Source organism: Bison bison, unplaced genomic scaffold (genome assembly GCF_000754665.1).
Source record: "Bison bison bison isolate TAMUID 2011002044 unplaced genomic scaffold, Bison_UMD1.0 scf7180017864531, whole genome shotgun sequence".
Taxonomy (NCBI): Eukaryota; Metazoa; Chordata; class Mammalia; order Artiodactyla; family Bovidae; genus Bison; species Bison bison.
This window is the reverse complement of record NW_011495081.1, coordinates 3,844,758-3,868,545: the sequence shown is the minus strand read 5'-3', so window position 1 is coordinate 3,868,545 and position 23,788 is coordinate 3,844,758.

The window sequence follows — 23,788 nt, the reverse complement described above, 5'->3', positions numbered from 1 at the left end:
GGGAAATATTAAATCTAATGCACTTGGAAAAAAAAAAAAAACTCTTTTGGGTTCTAGACAGCCTTTCTCAACATAAAGGATTTCTGCGATCTAAGTTTGAGGATGACTGGCTGAAATTATTCCCTCTCACTGAAATGTTCTTTCTTCTTTCTCTGAAATTGTTGCTGAAATTCTGTATGTCGTTTCAGGGTGCAATCAAATATCACCTCTATAAAAACCTTCTTTGGTTGCACTCCAGCACTGGAAAAATTTGTTCCTACAATCTACCATCTATTCCCTTTATTGTTCATTTCTAGTATACAGCTGTACTGGTTTCAGAATTAACCTGTAACTCCAAGGGAAACAACTTTGTCAACTGAAGTGTGGAATGCATGGACTGTTGCTTTGGCTTTTAGAATTTCAGACTCCACTCATTTTCAGACTTACTTAGTTCAGCACTGTTACCTCCACTCCTGTCAGTGAGATCGTTTTATACATCTGTAATCCAATTAGATTCTATATTCCATCCCAGGATCCCTCTGCCTTCTAATTAATATTTTTTAAGTTGATATACGTCAAAGTTCACTCTTTGTGCTGTGAGTTTTCATGGATTTTGACAAATGCATATACATAGAATGTACCCACTCTTAAGATATCATGCAGAATAGTTTCACAACCCCAAAAAATCTCTTGTGCCTCCACTGTTTAACACCTCCTCACCATCCTAACACATACACACACACCATACACACATTCACAACCCTTAAACTCCTGACAACCACTAATCTGCTTCTTATCTCTGTATGTTTGTGTTTTTGCAGAATGTCCTATGAATAGATCAGTACATAATCTTTTCAGGCTGGCTTATTCAAGTTAACAATATGCATTTGTGATTCACTGATATCTTACATGCCTTGATAGCTCATTTCTTTTTATTGATAAGCAATATTTTTTGGATGACTGAGTCACAGTTTGTTTATTTATTTACCTATTTAACAAGATCTTTAGGGCTTCCCTGGTGGTTCATGGTAAAGAATCCACCTGCCAATGCAGGAGACACTGGCTCGATAGTCTGAGAAAATCCCACATGCCACAGAGCAACCAAGTCAATGAGCCACAACTAATGAGCTGTGCTCTAGAGCCCAGGACCCACAACTGCTGAGCCCACATGCAACAACCACTGAGCCCACGTGCAGCAACTCTAAAGCCCATGTGCCCTAGAGCCTGTGCTCTGCAATAGGAGAAGCCACTGCAATGAGAAGCCTGCACACTGCGACTGGAGAGTAGACCCCACTCATTGCAATTAGAAAAGCCCACATAGCAACAAAGATGCAGCACAGCCAGAACTAACTAACTAAATTATATATATATATATAAAAAGACCTTGAGTAATTCTATTTTTTGGCAATTACTAATAAAGCTGGGCTGGAAGAAGCACAAGCTGGAGTCAAGATTGCTGGGAGAAATATCAATAACCTCAGATATGCAGATGACACCACCCTTATGGCACAAACTGAAGAGGAACTAAAAAGCCTCTTGATGAAAGTGAAAGAGGAGAGTGAAAAAGTTGGCTTAAAGCTCAACATTCAGAAAACTAGGATCATGGCATCTAGTCCCATCACTTCATGGCAAATAGATGGGGAAACAGTGGAAACAGTGTCAGACTTTATTTTTTTCGGCTCCAAAATCACCGCAGATGGTGATTGCAGCCATGAAATTAAAAGACGCTTACTCCTTGGAAGGAAAGTTATGACCAACCTAGATAGCATATTCAAAAGCAGAGACATTACTTTGCCAACAAAGGTCCGTCTAGTCAAGGCTATGGTTTTTCCAGTGGTCATGTATGGATGTGAGAGTTGGACTGTGAAGAAGGCTGAGTGCCAAAGAATTGATGCTTTTGAACTGTGGTGTTGGAGAAGACTCTTGAGAGTCCCTTGGACTTCAAGGAGATCCAACCAGTCCATCCTAAAGGAGATCAGTCCTGGGTGTTCATTGGAAGGACTGATGCTGAAGCTGAAGCTCCAATACTTTGGCCACCTCATCCAAAAAGTTGACTCATTGGAAAAGAACCTGATGCTGGGAGGGATTGGGGGCAGGAGGAGAAGGGGACGACAGAGGATGAAATGGCTGGATGGCATCACCGACTCAATGGACATGTGTTTGAGTGAACTCCGGGAGTTGGTGATGGACAGGGAGGCCTGGCGTGCGGCGATTCATGGGGTCGCAAAGAGTCAGACACGACTGAGTGACTGATCTGATCTGATCTGATCTGATCTAATTTATATGAGAGCCATAATTTTAACTTTCTGGTAGTTAAAGTATTAAAAATATTTTCAATTTTATTTCTAGTCTTTGTTATATAAACTCAACTTTTACTAATGCTATGGTAAATAGTCACAATATGCAATTATATGATCTTCTGAGAACAATATGAGTATGTATCTATTTGTGTGTGTATTGATATAAAGCTGTTATTTATCATATTTAGCCAATTCAAATAGAAGATAAATAGATTTAATTAAAAATCAGCAAGGTGATTTGATTTTGCTTTATTTTTCTCTGACATCTACCAATTAGAAGGGGAGACAACAGAGATTAATTAATTCACTAAGCCATTGATATTGATTTCTCTTCCTCCAAGGCCTCAGGAGAGTATATCCTGTATGAAATTACTGAAGTTAATATGAAAAGTTGCTGCTAAATCTGAGATTACTTGACAGCCCCAGAATAAGGAGAAAACTCAGTGTGCTGTGTGCTTTGTGCAGAGATAAGCTCAGTTATTTTCACATCCCTTTCATTTCAGTTGCTATTTAGGACTTACATAATTTGATAACACTGTTGAGGGCTTATAGATTAACCTGAAATTCAGAGTTCAATTTATGGTTAAAAATTTCAAGATATTATAGGCTTACTAAAAACAGTTTTCAGGTTGAAAATTAAAGAATTAACAATCAGTAGGGTTTTAAATGGAGAGTGATTAGAGAACAAATGTTATTGGGGAAAAAAGGGACAAGTCAGTAGGAGATCTGGACACTCTCACTCCTTTGATTAATATTTAACCATTCTTATATGAGCTCCAGCATTAAGGTATCAATCAAATAATTCTACAGATCTCTTCACCAAAAATTTCTGGAATTTAGTATAAGGAAGCAAGCACAGCTTACACGTTGCATTTATTATAAAAATATTTTTTTAAGTTAACCAATTCTTTAGGAATTAGCCCAACATGTTACTAGAAAAGAGATGAAAATGATTATAATAGAGTCACTCAGTATGGGGCCAATCTGGCCAATATGGCCCATCATTACCAGCAAAGGATAGCTTTATTTTTCTCACTACCAAGTCTTACTTCTCAATTCCTAGGAGGTTTCCATATCCTTTTTCTCCTGGCTGATGAGATGATTGAATGCAGATATAGATAATAACCTGCTTAGTAGTCATTTGATTTTAAACACCTTAATAACTATAGCATAATTGTTATTCAGTTGCTAAGTGATGTCTGACTCTGCAACCCCATGAACTGCAGCACATGAGGCTCCCCCGTCCTTACTATCTCCTGGAGTTTATTCAAAATTATGTCCATTGAACTGGTGATACCATTCCAACTATCTCAGTCTCTGTTGTGCCCTTCTCCTCCTACCCTCAATCTTTCCCAGCATCAGAGCCTTTTCCAATGAGTCAGTTTTTTGCATCAGGTGGCCAAGTATTGGAGTTTCAGCTTCAGCATCAGTCCTTTCAATGAGTATTCAGGGTTGATTTCCTTTAGGATTGACTGGTTTGGTCTCCTTGCAGTCCAAGGAACTCCCAAAATCTTCTCCAGCACCACAATTCAAAATCATTAACTCTTCCACACTTCGCCTTCTTTACAGTCCAACTCTTACATGCATACATGACTCCTAGTAAAACCATACCTTTGACTGTACAGACATTGTCCGTAAAGTGATGTCTCTGCTTTTAACCTATGCTGTCTAGGTTTGTCATAGCTTTTCTTCCAAGAAGAAAACATTTTTTAATTTCATGGCTGTGGCCACAGTCTGCAGTGATTTTGGAGCCCAAGAAAATAAAATTTGTCATTGTCTCCAAATTTTCCCCTTATATTTGCCATGAAGTGATGGTATCAGATGCCATGATCTTAGTTTTTTGAATGTTAAGTTTTAAGCCAGCTTTTTCATTCTCTCCTTTCACCCTCATTAAGAGGCTCTTCAGTTCTTCAGTTTCTGCCATTAGAGTGGTATCATCTGTACATCTGAGCTTGTTGATATTTCTCCTGGCAATCTTGATTCCACTTTGTGATTCATCCAGCCCGGCATTTCACTTGATGTACTCTGAATATAAGTTAAATAAACAGAATGACAATATACAGCCTTGATGCACTCCTTTCCCCATTTGGAACCAGTTCATTGTTCCATGTCCAGTACTAACTGCTGCTTCTTGACCCGCATACAGATTTCTCAGGAGACAAGTATTGTGTTCTGGTATTCCCATCTCTTGAAGAATTTTCCACTGTTTGTTGTGATCCATACAGTCAAAGGCTTTAACATAGTCAATGAAGCAAAAGTAGATTTTTTTTTTTTTAATGAAATTTCCTTGCTTTTGCTATGACCCAATGGATGTTAACAATTTGAGCTCTGGTTCCTCTGCCCTTTCTAAATCCAGCTTGTACATCTGGAAATTCTTGGTTCATGTACTGCTGAAGCTTAGCTTGAAGAATTTTGAGCACTACCTTGTTAGCATGTGAAATGAGTGCAATTGTATGGTGAAAGTGAAAAATGAAAGTCGCTCAGTTATATCTGGCTCTTTTTGACCCCAAAGACTATATAGTCCATGTAATTCTCCAGGCCAGAATACTGGAGTGTGTAGCCTTTCCTTTCTCCAGTGAATCTTCCTGACCCAGGAATCAAACTAGGGTCTCCTGAATTGCAGGCAGATTCTTTATCAGCTGAGCTACCAGGAAATCCTTTCAACTGTATGGTAGTTTGAACATTCTCTGGCATTGCTGTTCTTTGGGATTGAAATGAAAACTGACCTTTTCCAGTCCTGTGGCCATTGATGAGTTTTCTAAATTTGTTGACACATTGAGTGCAGCACTTTAATGGTATCATCTTTTAAAATTTTGAATAGGTCAGCTGGAATTCCATCACCTTCACTAGCTTTGTTCGTAGTAATGCTTCCTAAGACCCACTTGACCACCATTGTGGTTATCCAGGTCATTAAGACCTTTTTTGTGTAGTTCTTTAGTGTATTTATGGCCATCTCTTCTTGAGCTCTTTTGACTCTGTGAGGTCATCGTCCTTTCTGTCCTCTACTGTGCCTATCTTTGCATGAAATTCTCCCCTGATATCTCCAGCTTTCTTGAAGAGATCTCTAGTCTTTCCCATTCTATTGTTTTCCTCTATTCTTTGCATTATTCCCTTAAGAAGACATATCTCATCTTGCTATTCCCTGGAACTCTGCATTCAGTTGAGTATATCTTTCTCCTTTCTCCTTGTCTTTGGTTTTTCTTCCTTTCTCAGCTATTTGTAAGCCCTCTTAAGACAACCACTTTGCCTTCTTGCATTTCTTTTCCTTTGCAGTGGTGTTTGTCACTGTACAATGTATATATAAACCTCCACCCATAGTTCTTCAGGCATGCTGTCTACCAGATCAAATCCCTTAAATCTATCCATCACCTCCACTGTATCATAATAAGGGATTTGATTTAGGTCATATCTGAATGGCCTAGTGGTTTTCCCTACTTTCTTCAACTTAAGCCTGAATTTTGCAATAAGGAGTTAATCTGAGCCACAGTCAGCTCCTGGGCTTGTTTTTGCTGACTGTATAGACCTTCTCCATCTTTGGATGCAAATAATATAATTAATCTGATTTCAGTATTGACCATCTGGTAATATCCATATGTAGAGTTGTCTCTTGTGTTGTTGGAAGAGGGTGATTGCTCTGACCAGTGTGTTCTCTTGGCAAAACCCTTTAGCCTTTGTCCTGCTTCATTTTGTACTCCAAGGCCTAACTTGTCTGCTACTCCAGATGTCTCTTCTTACTTTTTGCATTCCAGTTTCCCTGTAAGGGACATCTATTTTCGGTGTTTGTTCTAGAATGTCTTGTAGATCTTCATAGAACTGTTCAAATTCAGCTTCTTTGGCATTAGTTGTTAGGGCATAGACTTGGATTACTCTGATGTTGAGTGATTTGCCTTGGAAACAATGATCATTCTGTCATTTTTGAGTATATACTGAAATACTGCATTTCAGCCTCTTCTGTTGACTATGAGGGCTATTCCATTTCTTGTAAGGATTCTTGCCAACAGTAGTAGATATAATGGCTATCTGAATTAAATTTACCCATTCCCATCTATTTTAGTTGACTGATTCCTTAGATAGAATAATTATATCTCCTAATTTATACATTCACTATACATTACATCTCTGAAAAGCAGAAACAAATAAAAATAGTGCAACCTATCATATTTGGGCTTTGTTGTCACAGAGACAAGAGTTTAAACTAGGCTCTAATGCTTTTGTTCTTTAGAAAGTTACATAACTTCTTAGAACTTCATTTTGTCCACTTGTAAAATGGAGATGGTGATATTTACCTAATTGAGTTTTAGTAAGAATTAAGTGGAAGAACTAGCACTTTATAATCAACTAAAAAATAGTCTCCCTATTTCTTCTATTTGGTGATTAATAAGCAATACTCAAGTACTTTGTTGTTGCTTACCTAATACCTTCTTCTTCTTCTCAAGAAAAGAGTAGAATTAGGAAATTATGTTTATAAATTGATTTTCTTATCCCCTCCCACCACCGAGAAACATAGATTGATCTGTCTTCATAGCACATTCGATCACATCTTTAAAGGTAAGAGCAATCCAGTGTTGCTCTCTCTTTCATAGCAGTCAGATTAGACATAAAAAAGGAAGTCAATTTAAAAATTCTTTTTAAAGTTAGCATTGCCTTGCTACCAAAACAGGACAAATATTGCACATACAGACAGAAATTATGGATTTAATCTTACTATAAATATTGATTTACAAATTTCAAACAGAATTTTAGCAAATAAAATTCAGTAGCCCCCCACCTCCAAAAAAAGAAAAAAACCTAGTATATCATAACCAAGTGTTTTTTTATAACAGAAATACAGTATTGGGTCAATGTTAGGAAATGTATTAATATAATATATTCTATTGATCTGTGTATTGAAATGAATAACATGATCATATGTTTTACATGATAAAAATGCATTTAAAAAATTTTTAAATGTCTCAATAAGATTGGCATGAATTGCTCCTTCTCAGTGTGATAAATTATATCTCAAACAAAAAGAACCAGTGCTATGCTAAACAGGGACATACTAATGTTAAAATGTTAGTCACACAGTCATGTCTGACTCTTTGCGACTCCATGGACTGTAGCCCACCAGGATCCTCTGTCCATGGAATTCTCCAGAAAAGAACACTGGAATGGGTTGCCATTACCTTCTCCAGGGGATCTTCCTGACCCACGGATCAAACCCGGTTCTACTGGACTGCAGGCAAATTCTTTACAGTATGAGTCACAAAGGAAGCCTTATACTGTTAGGAGTAATGTAAAAATGCCACCACTATCCATATAACTTAACATTGTACCAATATATTAATAAAATGTTATGAAAGAAAAAGTTAGATGCATAAGAATTTAAAAGAGGGCAAGTTGATCACTATTTGTATACCCAGAAAAGCACAAGAGAATCAACTGAAAATACTTTCAACAAGGTTGTGGGGTTAAAAAAATATGCAGATATCAGCAGCTTTGTTATGTCAGAACAAAAAAAAAAAAACGATTTAAATGATAGAAGCAAATAAATCATTGTTGATAATGATAGAATGCTTAGGAATAAATGAAATAAATCTGCAAAATGCAAATGAGAGACACCTGGAAACAGTTCTTTTATAACTTAAATGCTGTGCTAATTAAATAACAGTATCCTAAGGATTCTAAAGTTTACATGTAAAAACAAAAAAGAAATATTAGGAAACTGACCTCAGGGGAGAAGGAAGAAGACTACTGAGGAAGAATTAGTCTTCAAACAAACTAGTACATAATTATGCTTTAATTACTAGGATATAGTGTTGGTGTTTGTATACATTGATAGGGCAATAAAGTGGAATAACTGAGCTGTGGCACTGCTGCTGCTGCTAAGTCGCTTCCGTCGTGTCCGAATCTGTGCGACCCCATAGACGGCAGCCCACCAGGCTCCCCCGTCCCTGGGATTCTCCAGGGAAGAACACTGGAGTGGGTTGCCATTTCCTTCTCCAATGCATGAAAGTGAAAAGTGAAAGTGAATTCACTCAGTCGTGTCCGACTCCTAGCGACCCCATGGACTGCAGCCCACCAGGCTCCTCTGTCCATGGGATTTTCCAGGCAAGAGTACTGGAGTGGGGTGCCATTGCCTTCTCCGCTATGGCACAGACGGCTATAAAAGATAGTGTTGAATCCATGCTTCATACTGCGCGTTTGTATAAACTTTAAATAAAACAAGTATTTAAATGTGAAAAATAAACCATACAAATTTTAGACGACTATTTGGGTTGATTTCTCTATAATTTTAGAGTGAGGATGCCTGTTCTAACTTACTCAGGAGGAAAAACTGATAAATTAAATTACTTAAATAATACAAAGTTTTGCAAAGTAAAGGAAAAAATTATATATTTTATATATGTATATATATAGCAAAGTTAAAAAACAATCAACAAATCAGAAAATATTTGCAACTCATAACACAGGAGAGAAAAAATGTTCTTCAAGAAGTTGAGAAGAATAATATTAATAACTCCCAAAAGAAAAAATGAACTAGGAAAAGTACAGATGTCCCTCAAATGTGTAAAAACCTGGTAAATCTCACTTATGATAAAAAAAAATAGCAAATTAAAACTAAATTTCAGTACCAGATTTAATTTTTCAGATCAATAAAACTGTCAAAATTTGACATCAGCCATTTTGGTGAGGAAAATGGACTCATTTCATATTTCTCAGTTGAGACTGCAGATTAGTACAGTGGCTAACAAAGGTAATTTGGCAATGTCTCTGTAAATGATAAATGCTTTATTTTTTGATTGAGCAATCCCACTCCTTGGGGAATTTATTCAATGGATATGGATATATCTGCACATGTATCAGATGATATATGCACAAGATTATTCATTTGGTATTGTAATAGCAAAACATTAGAAACAACCCAAAATTCCATCAACAGAATGATTAAATGTTCTACAGTACATTAATAAAATGAAATACCATGTCATTTTAGGAAAAAAAAAAAGATGAAATTCTCTATTTATATATATGAACAGTTCTACAAAATATAAATGAGAAAAGCAGAATTCAGATGAAAGCATAGGATATTTTTTGATGTACAAGAGGAAACAGAATATATGTTCATATTTTCTTATATTTGCATAGAAACATTAACTGCTAAGTCACTTCAGTCGTGTCCGACTCTGTGTGACCCCATAGATGGCAGCCCACCAGGCTCCCCCGTCCCTGGGATTCTCCAGGCAAGAACACTGGAGTGGGTTGCCATTTCCTTCTCCAATGCATGAAAGTGAAAAGTGAAAGGGAAGTCGCTCAGTCGTGTCCGACTCTTAGCGACCCCGTGGACTGCAGCCTACCAGGCTCCTCCATCCATGGGATTTTCCAGGCAAGAGTACTGGAGTGGGGTGCCATTGAAACATTAGAGGGATACATAAAATTTTTTGGCGTTTGGAGATGTGCCTGGAGTCCTGAGAATAGATGTAGGACTTATTGTATAGATGAGTTTTGTTTGTTTGTTTTCTAACTTCTTGAAGCCATGTGAATATTTCTTACTCATTCTTTTTCAGTGAAAGTCTTGGCAATTCTTCTTTCTACCTTTAGCTGAGGTCAAATACTTAGGCGTGTATATTGTCCCCTGGATAATACAAAAGTGACCCTACATTCATTGGTCCCTTCACACACATTTTACTTTTGAAAGTGAAATTAATTAATAATGTTCTCTGGCTATTCAGACACCAGGAAAAAAGCCTACTTTTGCCTTTTATATTCCCTGCTGAGCTTCTAGCTGAGTGACAGCTAGAATGCTCTGGGTTTGCCTATGTTTCAGGTAGAAAACAACAAGCATCCAGCACTTATTTTTCAATGTATTTCCTTCTCTACTGAATTTTGAAAAGATTCCTCCAGGTAAACCTGGTCTACTCTCTCTCTGCAGGCCACAGCCATAGAGTCTTGTTTTTGTTTTTAATTGATTGAGGTATGTTACTGGGCTCCCTGACCGCCATTCATCTTTCTGAGAGGTTGGATCTTTAAATATTAAAAGAGAGAGAGAGACGCAGACACAGAGAATGGGCTTGTGGACACAGTGGAGGAAGGAGAGGGTGGGACAAATAGAGAGAGTAGCACTGACATATATACACTACCACGTGTAAAACAGAGAGCCAGTGGGAAGCCTGTGTGTATAACACGTGCAGTTCAGCCCGGGCTCTGTAACGACCTGGAGGAGTAGGAGGGGCGTGGGGTGGGAGAGAGGCTCAGGTGGGAGGAGATATATGTATACTTATTGTTGACTCACATTTTTGTACAGCAGAAACCAACACAACATTGCAAAGCCACTATCCTCCAATTAAAAACTTTAAAAAAATCGAGAGAGAATGAACATGTTGCTAATGTTGACAGTGAATTGCTTTTTGTTGCTTAACCACACATGGTCACAAAGAAAAAAGTGAAGAACCATATTTGATTATGGTCAATGGGAAGTGAGCACTAAGCCATGAAGGATGCTACAAACACTGTCAGAAGAAAAAGAATCCACTCGATATGATTTCTTACTTCAAGTTCCCTCTCATTCTATATGAAATATTAAGAATATTTCTTATATTGAGAGATGAAATAAAATGGTTGTGAAATGTCCTTTAAGAGTTTCCTTAAAAGAAAAAAAAAAAAGGCTTTTCTAAAACAAAATTATTTTGCAATTATTCATGGAGTGCTTCATAATTCCCATAATTCTTGCTGAAACTTCAAGAACAGACACCCAGATATATAGTAAATACATAATAAAATATGTACCTGTTACAATATTTCTGTTAATTAACACCTCTGTTAATACAAGGAAAATGTGATATAGGTTATGATAAAATAAGAATCATGAATAAGAGTCACTTCATTTCTCTGTGTCAGTTAGGGTAAAACAGGAAAGTAGATTGCACTGAATAATATCTTGCAGAAATTAAAATTTAGAAAATTTGAGGGAAACTAGGCCTCTGAGGGAAGTTAGAGGATCAGAGGAAAGTCACTAATGCGATCTCTTGAAGCAGGGGCGCTGGGGCACACAGAGGAGCTTGCAGGGAGATCTGGAATTCAGTCATGTCCAGCCCGTGGGGTCAGACTACAAAGGGAAGTGGTGGAAAAGTTGGTGGAAAGCTCATTTCCTGTCAGTCTCGTTTCTGTTGGTCAGCAGATCTAGCAATTGGGAAAAAGAGAGGACACAGGACGGGATTGGAAGAGACTAAACCAGGGTTCACTAGACCTCTGTCTTCTACTGCTGGGAAGAACAAGGATAAATTGAAACTTGCATGCATCTCCATGCCTGTCTCTTGCTATCTAGCCTTGACAGCCTCAAAGAGTAATGGCTGCTAATTCACTATACTTCCAAAATCTCACTCAGTTTTCACTTTTGCACCAGCAGTAAATCTCCACCATATGGGGAAGAGGATTCTGAGGAATGCCGTGTCAGCTTGGCCAAGTTAACCCCGAATGATAGCACCACACAGTACCACTCAATCAACAGATACTGAGTACCTACTGTGCATCAGGTACTCATCTTATGTTCAGGGATGAAAGACACTCTCCATCCTCACCAAATAAGCCATTTATTAAGGGGGAAGAATATGGAAAAAATATTGTAATCAGGGTGGGAAGAGTAACTCTGTTTAACACCAGTGGCTGGGTGCTGCTGCTGCTGCTAAGCTGCTTCAGTCATGTCCGACTCTGTGCGACCCCATAGGACAGCAGCCCACCACGATCCGCCGTCCCTGGGATTCTCCAGGCAAGAACACTGGAGTGGGTTGCCATTTCCTTCTCCAATGCATGAAAGTGAAAAGTGAAAGTGAAGTGGCTCAGTAGTGTCCAACTCTTCACAACCCCATAGACTACAGCCTACCAGGCTCCTCCATCTATGGGATTTTCCAGGCAAGAGTACTGGAGTGGGGTGCCATTGCCTTCTCCCAATGGCTGGGTAATTCAACACTATACCCAACCCATTTCTCTCTGGCTCACTGTCTCCACCAAAGATGAAAAAACTAATAAGTTTGACAGTCTTTTTTGAAACTAGGAGTAATCATGTGACAAAATTATTGCAAATTGGATCTGATTGGATTTCTAATTGGTGCTTTGGGAAGTCATTGTTTCTTTCTGATGATGAGGTTAATCACAGCTCTATCCCCTTTCTAGCTTTGAATGTGGATGTGAAGTCTGGTGTGTTTTAGTGACTATCTTTCAACTCTGATGAAAAGGCCAAGAACATTTCAGAGATGCTGGCCTTGACATTGCGAACCCATTAAATGCCAACAGATTTCACATTCTAGATTTCTTAATAAGTAAGAAACAACAAACTCATATTTCTTTAAGCCTTTATACTTTGAGTTTCCTGTTACTTGTAGTTAAATGCATCCTATTTCAGCTATGGAAATAGCTATCATAAAGAAAATATAAAATCAAAAATAGCTTCCCTAAGAAACATACAGAGGAATTGTTTTCTTCATGTGCAGGTAGATAAAGGTAGACAATTTTACCCAGGTATATAAATATAAAACAATAAAATAAATTCATTATATGAAAGCAAAGATACTTTTCACAGTTCTTTTATGCCCTAGAAAGTTCAGGATATATCTTCCAGTTGAAAATTAAAGGAAGTAAACAGAATGCTGCTGCTAAGTCACTTCAGTCCTGTCCGACTCTGTGTGACCCCATAGACGGCAGCCCACCAGGTTCCCCCGTCCCTGGGATTCTCCAGGCAAGAACACTGGAGTGGGTTGCCATTTCCTTCTCCAATGCATGAAAGTGAAAAGTGAAAGTGAAGTCACTCAGTCGTGTCCCACTCTTAGCGACCCCATGGACTGCAGCCTACCAGGCTCCTCCGTCCATGGGATTTTCCAGACAAGAGTACTGGAGTGAGTAAACAGAATAGAATGTTTTTAAACCTTCCTTAATAGCACTGAGATCTGAGTAGAGCAATATTCAGTGGATGTTCCATCATTGATACTGCATGAGTGTTTTGAAGAGAAACATTCAGGAATGGAAAGTGTTGGTGAAAACAATGGACTATTGGCTAAATTGTAAATGAGAGAAAAGCAGTTGAGACTGGCTATAGTCAGTACCTTAGAATGTATGATATTATGTTGGTATGTGTGCCAGGTGGCACAGTGGTAAAGAATCCACCTGCCAATGCAGGAGACTCGGGTTCAGTCCCAGGGTCAGGCAGATCCCCTGGAGTAGGAAATGGCAACCCTCTCCAGTATTCTTGCCTGGAAAGCTGTAGTCCATGAGGTCACAAAGAGTCAGACACAGCTGAGCAACTGAACACTCCCGTATGTACTAGCACTTCTTTATGTATCAAAGATAGGTGTTATTTTATCACCATACTCATATGTTAATCCCAGACTTATCTTCAGAAAACTCCTTAACACAGAACTCCAGCTAGTCATTGTTTATCAATTAGAACCGATATCTTGGGGTGGGGGGGGGGAATCACTTTCAGTCATAATGTTGAAATATCATGAGAGATCTAGGAGTTGAAAATAAAAACCTTAGGTTAATCCTTGCATTTCAGGTCAATTTAGAAACAATACATTTTTGGGATAAAAGAGGAGCTTGATAATGAAAAGACTTTTGAAATTCAGAACTATCTGAACTTGAATTCTGAATTTTGGATGCTGGTTAAGAGAATTTATCTCTTAGCTTCTATCCTCTCTAAAAATGGGATAAAATACCTAACTCATAGATGTAAGTAATAAATGAGCTGATTTATTGAAAATATTATCTGTAAAACATCTATGATGATGGTAATAATGTCTTGGCGGTTTAGTCACTAAACCAGGTCCGACTCTTGTGACCCCACGGACTGTAGCCTGCCCGTGGGATTCTCCAGGCAAGAATACTGGAATCTGCTGCCATTTCCTTTTCCAATAATGTCTTAGATCTTTTTGATTGAAATCAAGGAGGAAAAAAAAAGCGTGACTATCAAATGGGACTCACATTAAATGGAAATTCTTGAGCCATTTCTAATTAGACTATAAGAATGTATATGAAGTTACTTGAAAGAACCAAAAAACAGAGAAGTAACTCAGACCCACAAAACAGAAATACCGTATTCTTCAGATTAAATATTTTAAAAAGTCTGTTGTAAGGATAGAGGTACTACAACACTGAAATGAGCCATTATTATGCAGAAAAGGATCAACAGGCCTTTCTCAACCCCAAATTTACAACGTTTCAATTTGTAGTTAGGATCATGACCAGCAATCCCTTCTACTTTCATCAAACCTGTCTCATTAAAGGACTGATCCAGATTTTATAAGACTTCAACACAAACAATCTATGGGTCTTTCTCTGAGGAAAGGAATGAAAAAAAAATTAGATTTGAAAAGAATAGTCAAGTAAAATAAGAAATCACAAAAAGTAACTGTAGACTAAATGATCCAGGCCTCTTTTCTGAGATCTGCTTAGGCAACTTACAAGTAATTCTTAGAGATGCTTTCTGGTTCCTATTTGGCTTTTCATACCTGAAACACTGCCCAACTCTTAGCAACTCCCAACCCTCACAGGGGTAGAAGACAGAGAGGACACTGAATATTAAGATTCATCAAGTTCACAGCAAATCCCCCTCTGGCTCTGCTCTAAGTCATTCTAAGTCATGTTGAAGTAGCAAAGCAATAGAAAATTCAGTTCTCATTGCATTTGAGTATTTTTCTTTAAGCACTGGGCATTGCAACCAAATTTGAAATAGCTTCCTAGTCTAGTTATTAGTAACTTAGTCCTCCTAGAGGAGTGGTTTTTCAACACTTGCTGCTAAGCTACTAAGCTGCTAATTTGCTTCAGTCGTGTCTGACTCTGTGCGACCCCATAGACAGCAGCCCACCAGGCTCCCCCGTCCTTGGGATTCTCCAGGCAAGAACACTGGAGCGGGTTGCCATTTCCTTCTCCAATGCATGAAAGTGAAATGTGAAAGTGAAGTCGCTCTGTCGTGCCCAACTCTTAGCGACCCCATGGACTGCAGCCTACCAGCCTCCTCCGTCCATGGGATTTTCCGGGCAAGAGTACTGGAGTGGGGTGCCATTGCCTTCTCTGAACACTTGCTGGACATCAAAATGATCCAGTGTACTGTTAAAAACTTCCAGTGCCTGAGTCTATTCTAAAAGTTCTGATTGAACAGGTCCTAACAAGGGCCTGAGCATCAGTATTTAACCACTGTCAAGGATATTCTAATGTGAAACTATTAGGGGAAACACACTGACTGAAACCGCCCACCCTGACCAGGCACCATAGTAAACCATCTGGGTGAGTTGTTTCACAACAGGAGGAACATAGAACTAATAAGCCACCACCAACCAGAAGAGTTCAGGAAAGGTCAAAAGGAGATGCCACGTGTCCTTCCATCTCCCAGAATCCTTCTTGTTGGCATCCATCTTGTCTGAGCAATGGGTGCCCCACTGGGAAGAAACCTGAGTCAGAGTGATTGGCCTGAGGAACCCAAAAACTAATCCCATCACTTAAAACCCGAGACGGCAAGCCACATGGCAGAGCCATTCTCTTGGGTTCCCTTACCCTCCTGCTCTCCACCCGGATGCCCCTTCCCAATAAAGTCTCTTATTTGTCAGCACATGTGTCTCCTCCTATAATTCATTTCTGAGTGTTAGACAAGAACCACCTTTTGGGTCCTGTAAGGAGTCCCCGTCTCTGCAAAAAAAAATCAGGGTTAAGATTCACTGACCTAGGGTGTTGAAAGATTCTAAAATATGTATCATATTTGTCTAATGAAGTCTGTATTATAACTGGTAGTTGAAAATTAAACAGCATATTATTTCTTAATTTCAGATTGCTATAAGGATTAATCTATACGGAGACTTAGTGCCCACTTAAGGGTGTACCAAGCAGAGGAGAACGGAGAAGCAGAAAAGAAATTCAGAAACTTCCTATTTTTTTTTGCCCTAAAAAACAGGAATCAGACAATCAGAAAGAACATGATACATATTGATACGTTTTTATCAACTGCAATAACAAACCAAAAAAGGAAAAATTTTAAATACATAAAAATGAAAAGCCCAACAAGGTAATGGGACATGAGTAGATGTTAAATATTCCTGGATAACTCAAAATTGCTAGTTGTAGCATATCTGTAGGTGGGGAATTTTTTTTTCAGACATCAGATTAAAGAATCTGACAGTGTGACAGGTTATGACACGATAAGTTCTGTCATTTTGATTCCTTTATTCATTCTCTATCAGTTTTATTAAATAGCAAACATGAATTTTCCTGGACACTATTGTAACAATTATCATACAGCCATTCAGTCTATCAAGAGGAGGACAGGATGGCAAAATAAATAAATAAATAAAATGAAACTGCAGTTTGATATAAGATGGAAAAAAAACCATTTGCCCCAGTTTAAAAAAAAAAAATAGAGTCAGTTTGGGAAAGAATAGAAAAAAAAATCTATTTTTGATATTCAATGTGATTCCATTTAGCTCCAGAGTTGGCAAAGACTGAAAGAGAAAAATGGTGTCTGTATAGATCAAAATAAGTGCAGTGAAGAAAATGACCTAATTTAGTTGTTTTCAAATTTTCTTTTTGATTTGGAATCCTTTATTTCAACATAAATCTTGGTCAAATGCTCAATATGGAAAATGAAAATAGCAGAGTTGACCTTGGTGAGAAAAAACTGGGAAAAGTTGAAATAAGACCCTTGATGGGTTGGGTGAAAGTGTCTCATGACTTTTAAACTTTTAGCAACCCATGTTCCACATCCTCAGAACTGTAACAAAGATGCAGAAAACAGTTTAAAAGCCACTAATCAAGGGAATTCAGATTCTTCTGCTAACAAAAGAGACATTTTCTTTTTTTAAGAGAAGATTAACTTTTCCACTGATAACAGTAGATATAAGCAAATAGTGCTTTGCTTTGTTTTTTATCCTACTAATATGTAAATACTTTTGCTGTAGAGGAATCCATTAAACTGTGGAACTGAATTTATGACACATTTACTGAGCACCTTTATATGTTAAGAATTCTACTAAAAGCCAAGGTATAAAGGACTAAATAGAATTAAGGAGTAGGTAGAAAGGGAAAAGAGAAAGATCCTTTAGTCAATTTTATTTATTAACTATTGTTTGAGCACATATTGAGCACCAGACACTGTTCTAAATGCTAAAAATACATAAATGTCCCCACCAGCAAATAAGCAAAACTCCAAAGAACTTATGTTCCATCCCAGGAAGATAGAATGTAAATAAACATTAGGACTGAATGAGAAGATGACATCTATGAAGTAAGAAAGTTTGGGAATGCTGGAGGTATAGTTACCATTTCAAACAGGGAGATCATTTAGGTCTTATTGAGAAGGTACACTTGAGAAAGACCTGAAGTAGGAAAGGAGTATATCATGAGGATATCTGAGAACACCATTCCAAGCAGAGGGAAGAATCAGTAGAGAGGCCCTGATCTGAGAGAGAGTTTCGTTGGAGGAATAGTGTGGTAGCTAGCTGGGTTTAAGAGAAAGATTAGTAGGACCTGGGGTCAGAGAGGTAAAGAGGTATGGATGGAGCATGGCAGAGCGCACGCGCGCGTGCGCACACACACACACACACACTCACTCACACACTCACTCACACACACTCCCCACAGACAATTGTGTAACTACCACTTTGAGTGAGAAGGTGATCTAACCCAAGGATTTGAGCAGAGGAGTAATATGCTTTGACTTTCATACTAAAAAGGATTATTCTAATTCCTACACTGAGATTAGGTCAGGTTTGGGGAGAAAGCCGGGAATAGTAGAATCCAGAGACATCCAGTAGAATCCATTTAGACAGCTGTTTACAATAGCATAAGTGTGAAAATGAAGTGGTTTGGATTAGGGAGATGAAGAGATTTGCAAGTGTTTTCAGATGTTTTTTCAGATGGAGATAAAGGGGCTTCCCAGGTGACTCAGTGATAAAGAATCCACCTGCCATTGCAGCATCTATCCCTTGGTCAGGAAGATCCCCTGGAGTAGGAAATGGCAATCTTTCTTGGAAAATACCATGGACAGAAGAGTCTTGCAGGCTACAGTCCATGAGGTCACAAAACGTCAGACACAATTTAGTGACTGAACACAAGCACGCGCACACAAGATGAAGGTAATAGAATCTTGTGGTCAATTGAATGGATGGATGGTATGAAAGAAAGAATCAGAGTGCAGGATTATTCCTAGATTTTTAGCAGGGAAATTGGAATAATGCATCTTTCAATGTTTTTCCTCATGTTACTGCTTCCACTGATGATGCTTTCTTTTTAGTTTTGCCATTTTAAAATTCTATCAATCTTTCCATTAATGACTAATGTGTTCCCTGCTAACAGAAACATTTATTATTCCCTCAAAATGAAAAGATTGTCTTTCTTTTTGAACAGCCACAGTCTTTTTTGATGTCTTCTCATGGAAACGACATTTGCTCCTTGGAAGAAAAGGTATGACCAACCTAGACAGCATATTAAAAAGCAGAGACATTACTTTGCCAACAAAGGTCTGTCTAATCAAAGCTATGGTTTTTCCAGTAGTCATGCCTGGATGTGAGAGTTGGACTATAAATAAAGCTGAGCACTGAAGAATTGATGCTTTTGAACTGTGGTGTTGGAGAAGACTCTTGAAAGTCCCTTGGACTGCAAGGAGATCCAACCAGACCATCGTCAAGGAAATCAGTCCTGAATATTCATTAGAAGGACTGATGCTGAAGCTGAAACTCCAATACTTTGGCTACCTGATGTGAAAAACTGACTGATTGGAAAAGACCCTGATGTTGGGAAAGATTGAAGGCAAGAAGAGGGGGATGACAGAGGATGAAATGGTTGGATGGTATCACTGACTCAATGGACATGAGTTGGAGTAAATTCTGGGAGTTGGTGATGGACAGGGAGGCCTGGCATGCTGCAGTCCATGGGGTCACAAAGAGTCGGACACGACTGAACTGAACGACTAAACTGAAAGTGAAACATGGTACGTATCAACACCAGCTTCATACTGGAGCTTTTTGTGATGCTGTCAAGCTTTCTTACTAGACAACCAGTATTTTCAGGAGAACAAATAAAAGTTGATAACAAGATGGCCCCTGATGTATTAGATGAACAATATTAATGCATAAATGACATTTCCAGAATATGTTTGCGAATTAAAATTTGGCCTTTTCTCATTCATCTGTATCCATACTTTATTTATATCAGTGGTTACTTTTTTTTTTTGCCAGTTATAAACAGAATATATTAATAGGTTCAATAGAGGATGAGGATTAGTTGATAAGGCAAATAATTTGATAGAGAAGAGATTGCAAAGGTGGCTATTTTAATTTTGTGAAGAAATAGGTAACTGTAGGAAGTGGCGGAAAGCCTATTTTATTAAACACTTACTGTTATGTGTCAAGTGCTTTATGTCTGATCTTCTTTTATCCTCAAAACTGTGTAGATATGTGCTCAGCATTTCCATTCTGCAGATAAGAGAGATGAGAATCAAAGAAGTGAAATAACCTTGCAAAAGTCACATCATTCATGTGGTGCAGGAACTCAAGTCCTTTGATCCTCGACTCCTTGCCTTTGCCTTTTGTATCACGTTGCTTCCCCAGATCACTGGCCTTTCTTTCTACACTGTAAATTCAATAAGAATGTTTTGAAAGTTTCTTTTATTTAAATGTAAATTTATGGAAAATTGAAAGGCAAGTAAACAACTTTGCATATAGAGTCTGGAGCAACTGAAGGTTACCTGAGTATCTGTCACGAAGGGCACTGAAAGCTTTATGTCAGGAAGCAAAAGCTAAGACTCCATCGTTGTTGTCTAGTCACTCAGGTGTGTGCAACCCCATGGACTGTAGCCCTCCAGGATCCTCTGTCCATGAGATTTTCCAGACAAGAATACTGGAGTGGGATTGCCATTTCCTTCTTTAGGGGATCTTCGATCTTTAAGGACTGAACTCAAATCTCCTTCATTTCCCGCACTGGCAGGCAGACTTTTTACCACTGAATAACCTGGGAAGCACATAAGACTCCATGGTACCTGGCAAACACGCACACACAGTGATTTAAATAAGCCCCACCTCCTTGTTAAAAAGTCATCATAACGTGGAAAGAAAACAACTTCTAATTAGAAGTAATGAAACGGTTCTTAAGCAGTTGACTTGCTTTTTACACTCCTTTCTAGGAAATATCTCTAGAAGCACTAAAGCTGTTTTGATTCTAAATGTGTTTATTTTAATAAAGCTACTTTTTAAAAGATCATACAGAACGGTAAGTTCTGAAAGACAGAACCTGTTCTGTTAGAGCCCTGAAATTCAAAACAAAGCTGAGCAGTAAATTGATAATTCAGAGAAGGTGTAAAAATAGAATCTTTGATCCCTCCTGGGCATTAGTATCACTTTTTTTTTTTCTAAAGAAGAAAGGAGCTTTCTGTTAATCTCATAGTCTTTCCATCTGTAACTGAGATCAAAGAAAAATAATCTTTTTTTAAGTTGGCATAGAAAATGTAGCCAGAAATTTGGTCACTGTTTTAACTTAGATTGGTTTAGGGCTGAGGTCAATCTGAGATGTTGAGAAAAGGAGAAATTTTACATTTCCTGAAAAGCAAATTGTAATAATAATTCATCCTTTAACTAAATGCATTAAGGGCATAGTGTGTTTTGAGCTCTGCTGTCAGTAACTGAGATTCAGAGATAAAACGAAGAGTCTGCATCCTCAAGGGATTTCATCTATCTGTTAGGTGAGTTGAAAAGTGAAAGTAAGTCAGTCATGTCCAACTCTTTGTGACCCCATGGACTGTAGGCCCACCAGACTCAGACTTTGTCCATGGGATTCCCTAGGCAAGAATACTGGAGTGGGTTGCCATTTCCTTCCCCAGGGGATCTTCCTGACCCAGGGATCAAACCCAGGTCTCCTGCATTGCAGGCAGATTCTTTACCATCTCAGCCACCAAAGAAGTCCATTAGGTGAGACACATGTAGAAATCTGGAGAATTGGAAGACAATAGGCTGGGGGTGGTTTAAATTATTATACTTGTTTCATTTAATACAAGGCTTATACTTTTTATAAGAAGGAAGACCTTTTTTATTAAAAGCATGTGCTGTGTGTTCAGTCCTGTCTAACTATTTGTGATCCCATGGGCAGTAGCTGGCCAGACTCCTCTCTCCATGGAATTTCCCAGGCAAGAATACTGGAGCGGGTTGCCATTTCCTACCCTAGGGGATCTTCCCAACCAGTGTCTCTGGTGTCTCCTGCAAGGGCCAGTGGGTTCTTTACTGCTAGTGTCACCTGGGAAGCCCCCTTTATTAAAAGAGGGTTATTTAATACAAGACTTGTGCTTTTATAAGAAGCAAGTTTCCCTTCCCCAACCTGATGGAAAAGGAAAGCACTAAATGCTGAGGACATGTATATTAAATAAATTATTCAACTTTAGAAGTTCACACTTGAACAAGTTAATGTGCGAGTGACCATCTTGAAGCATTAGAAAAAGTGAATCTCACCCTAATCCTGCAATAGAATCACAGATGCTGAAACAGAAGCTCCATGGGCATGGCCATGGCATTTCTATTTTTAAAAACCTTTCAGATGATTCTAACGCTCAGCTAGTATTGAAAACCATTGATTAAGACATACAGGAGACAGGGTTTCCTACAAAGACAGGTAGGTACTTAAAAGTTTCAATTTTGGTTGGGATTCTAGGGAAACTGGAAAAAAAAATACAAAAGGAGACTGAGAAATAGAAAAGGATGAGGAAAGACAAAGAAGCAGAAAGATATGAATGCATGTTTTTGCTCCTGAAACAATGGCAAGCTTGTTTCTGATCCTCTCTCTTTTTGTGGTTTTATTTCACCAAGCAGATTACTGTTATCAGGTTAAACCTTAATCTTTCTTGAAGAATGGGGATTTACAGTTGATTTGTGTTTGTATTCATCCCAACTGGTCACTTCTGTTTTACTCTGCACCCTTCTGGGGAACAGCATAGCAACTGGAAAACACATGATTCTCTCTCAAATGTTGACTTATTTATTCATGCCCTGTGCTGCCCCCCCATTCACACATACACACACCTGTTTATCTGTCTATCTATCTACAGAAAGAGAGAGAGAAAACATCCACCTATTCAGCGCTGACCCTTTACATTCTTAGGAGGAAGTTGCAGTTGCAGCAAGTGAATATAAACTGTACTGTGATTGGTTGAATTCAGTTCAGTTCAGTTCAGTCACTCAGTCGTGTCCGACTCTTTGTGACCCCATGAATCGCAGCACGCCAGGCCTCCCTGTCCATCACCAACTCCCAGAGTTCACTCAGACTCACATCCATTGAGTCAGTGATGCCATCCAGCCATCTCATCCTCTGTCGTCCCCTTCTCCTCCTGCTCCCAATCCCTCCCAGCATCAGAGTCTTTTCCAATGAATCAGCTCTTCCCATGAGGTGGCCAGAATACTGGAATTTCAGCTTTAGCATCATTCCTTCTAAAGAAATCCCAGGGCTGGTCTCCTTCAGAATGGACTGGTTGGATCTCCTTGCAGTCCAAGGGACTCTCAAGAGTCTTCTCCAACACCACACTTCAAAAGCATCAATTCTTCCACTCTCAGCTTTCTTCACAGTCCAACTCTCACATCCGTACATGACCACAGGAAAAACCATAGCCTTGAGTAGACGGACCTTTGTTGGCAAAGTAATGTCTCTGCTTTTCAATATGCTATCTAGGTTGGTCATAACTTTCCTTCCAAGGAGTAAGCATCTTTTAATTTCATGGCTGCAATCACCATCTGCAGTGATTTTGGAACCCAGAAAAATAAAGTCAGCCACTGTTTCCACTGTTTCCCCATCTATTTCCCATGAAGTGATGGGACCAGATTAGTTTTCTGAATGTTGAGCTTTAAGCCAACTTTTTCACTCTCCACTTTCACTGTCATCAAGAGGCTTTTTAGTTCCTCTTCATCTTCTGCCATAAGGGTGGTGTCATCTGCATATGTGAGTTTATTGATATTTCTCCCAGCAATCTTGATTTCAGCTTGTGCTTCTTCCAGCCCAGCGTTTCTCATGATGTACTCTACATATAAGTTAAATAAGCAGGGTGACAATATACAGCCTTGACGTTCTCTTTTTCCTATTTGGAACCAGTCTGTTGTTCCATGTCGAGTTCTAACTGTTGCTTCCTGACCTGCATACAGATTTCTCAAGAGGCAGTTCAGGTGGTCTGGTGTTCCCATCTCTTTCAGAATTTTCCAGAGTTTGTAGTGGTCCACACAGTCAAAGGCTTTGGCATAGTCAATAAAGCAGAAATAGATGTTTTTCTGGAACTCTCTTGCTTTTGCATGATCCAGCGGATGTTGGCAATTTGATCTCTGGTTCCTCTGCCTTTTCTAAAACCAGCTTGAACATCTGAAAGTTCACGGTTCACGTATTGCTGAAGCCTGGCTTGGAGAATTTTGAGCATTACTTTACTAGCATGTGAGATGAGTGCAATTGTGCAATAGTTTGAGCATTTTTTGGCATTGCCTTTCTTTGGGATTGGAATGAAAACTGACCTTTTCCAGTCCTGTGGCCACTGC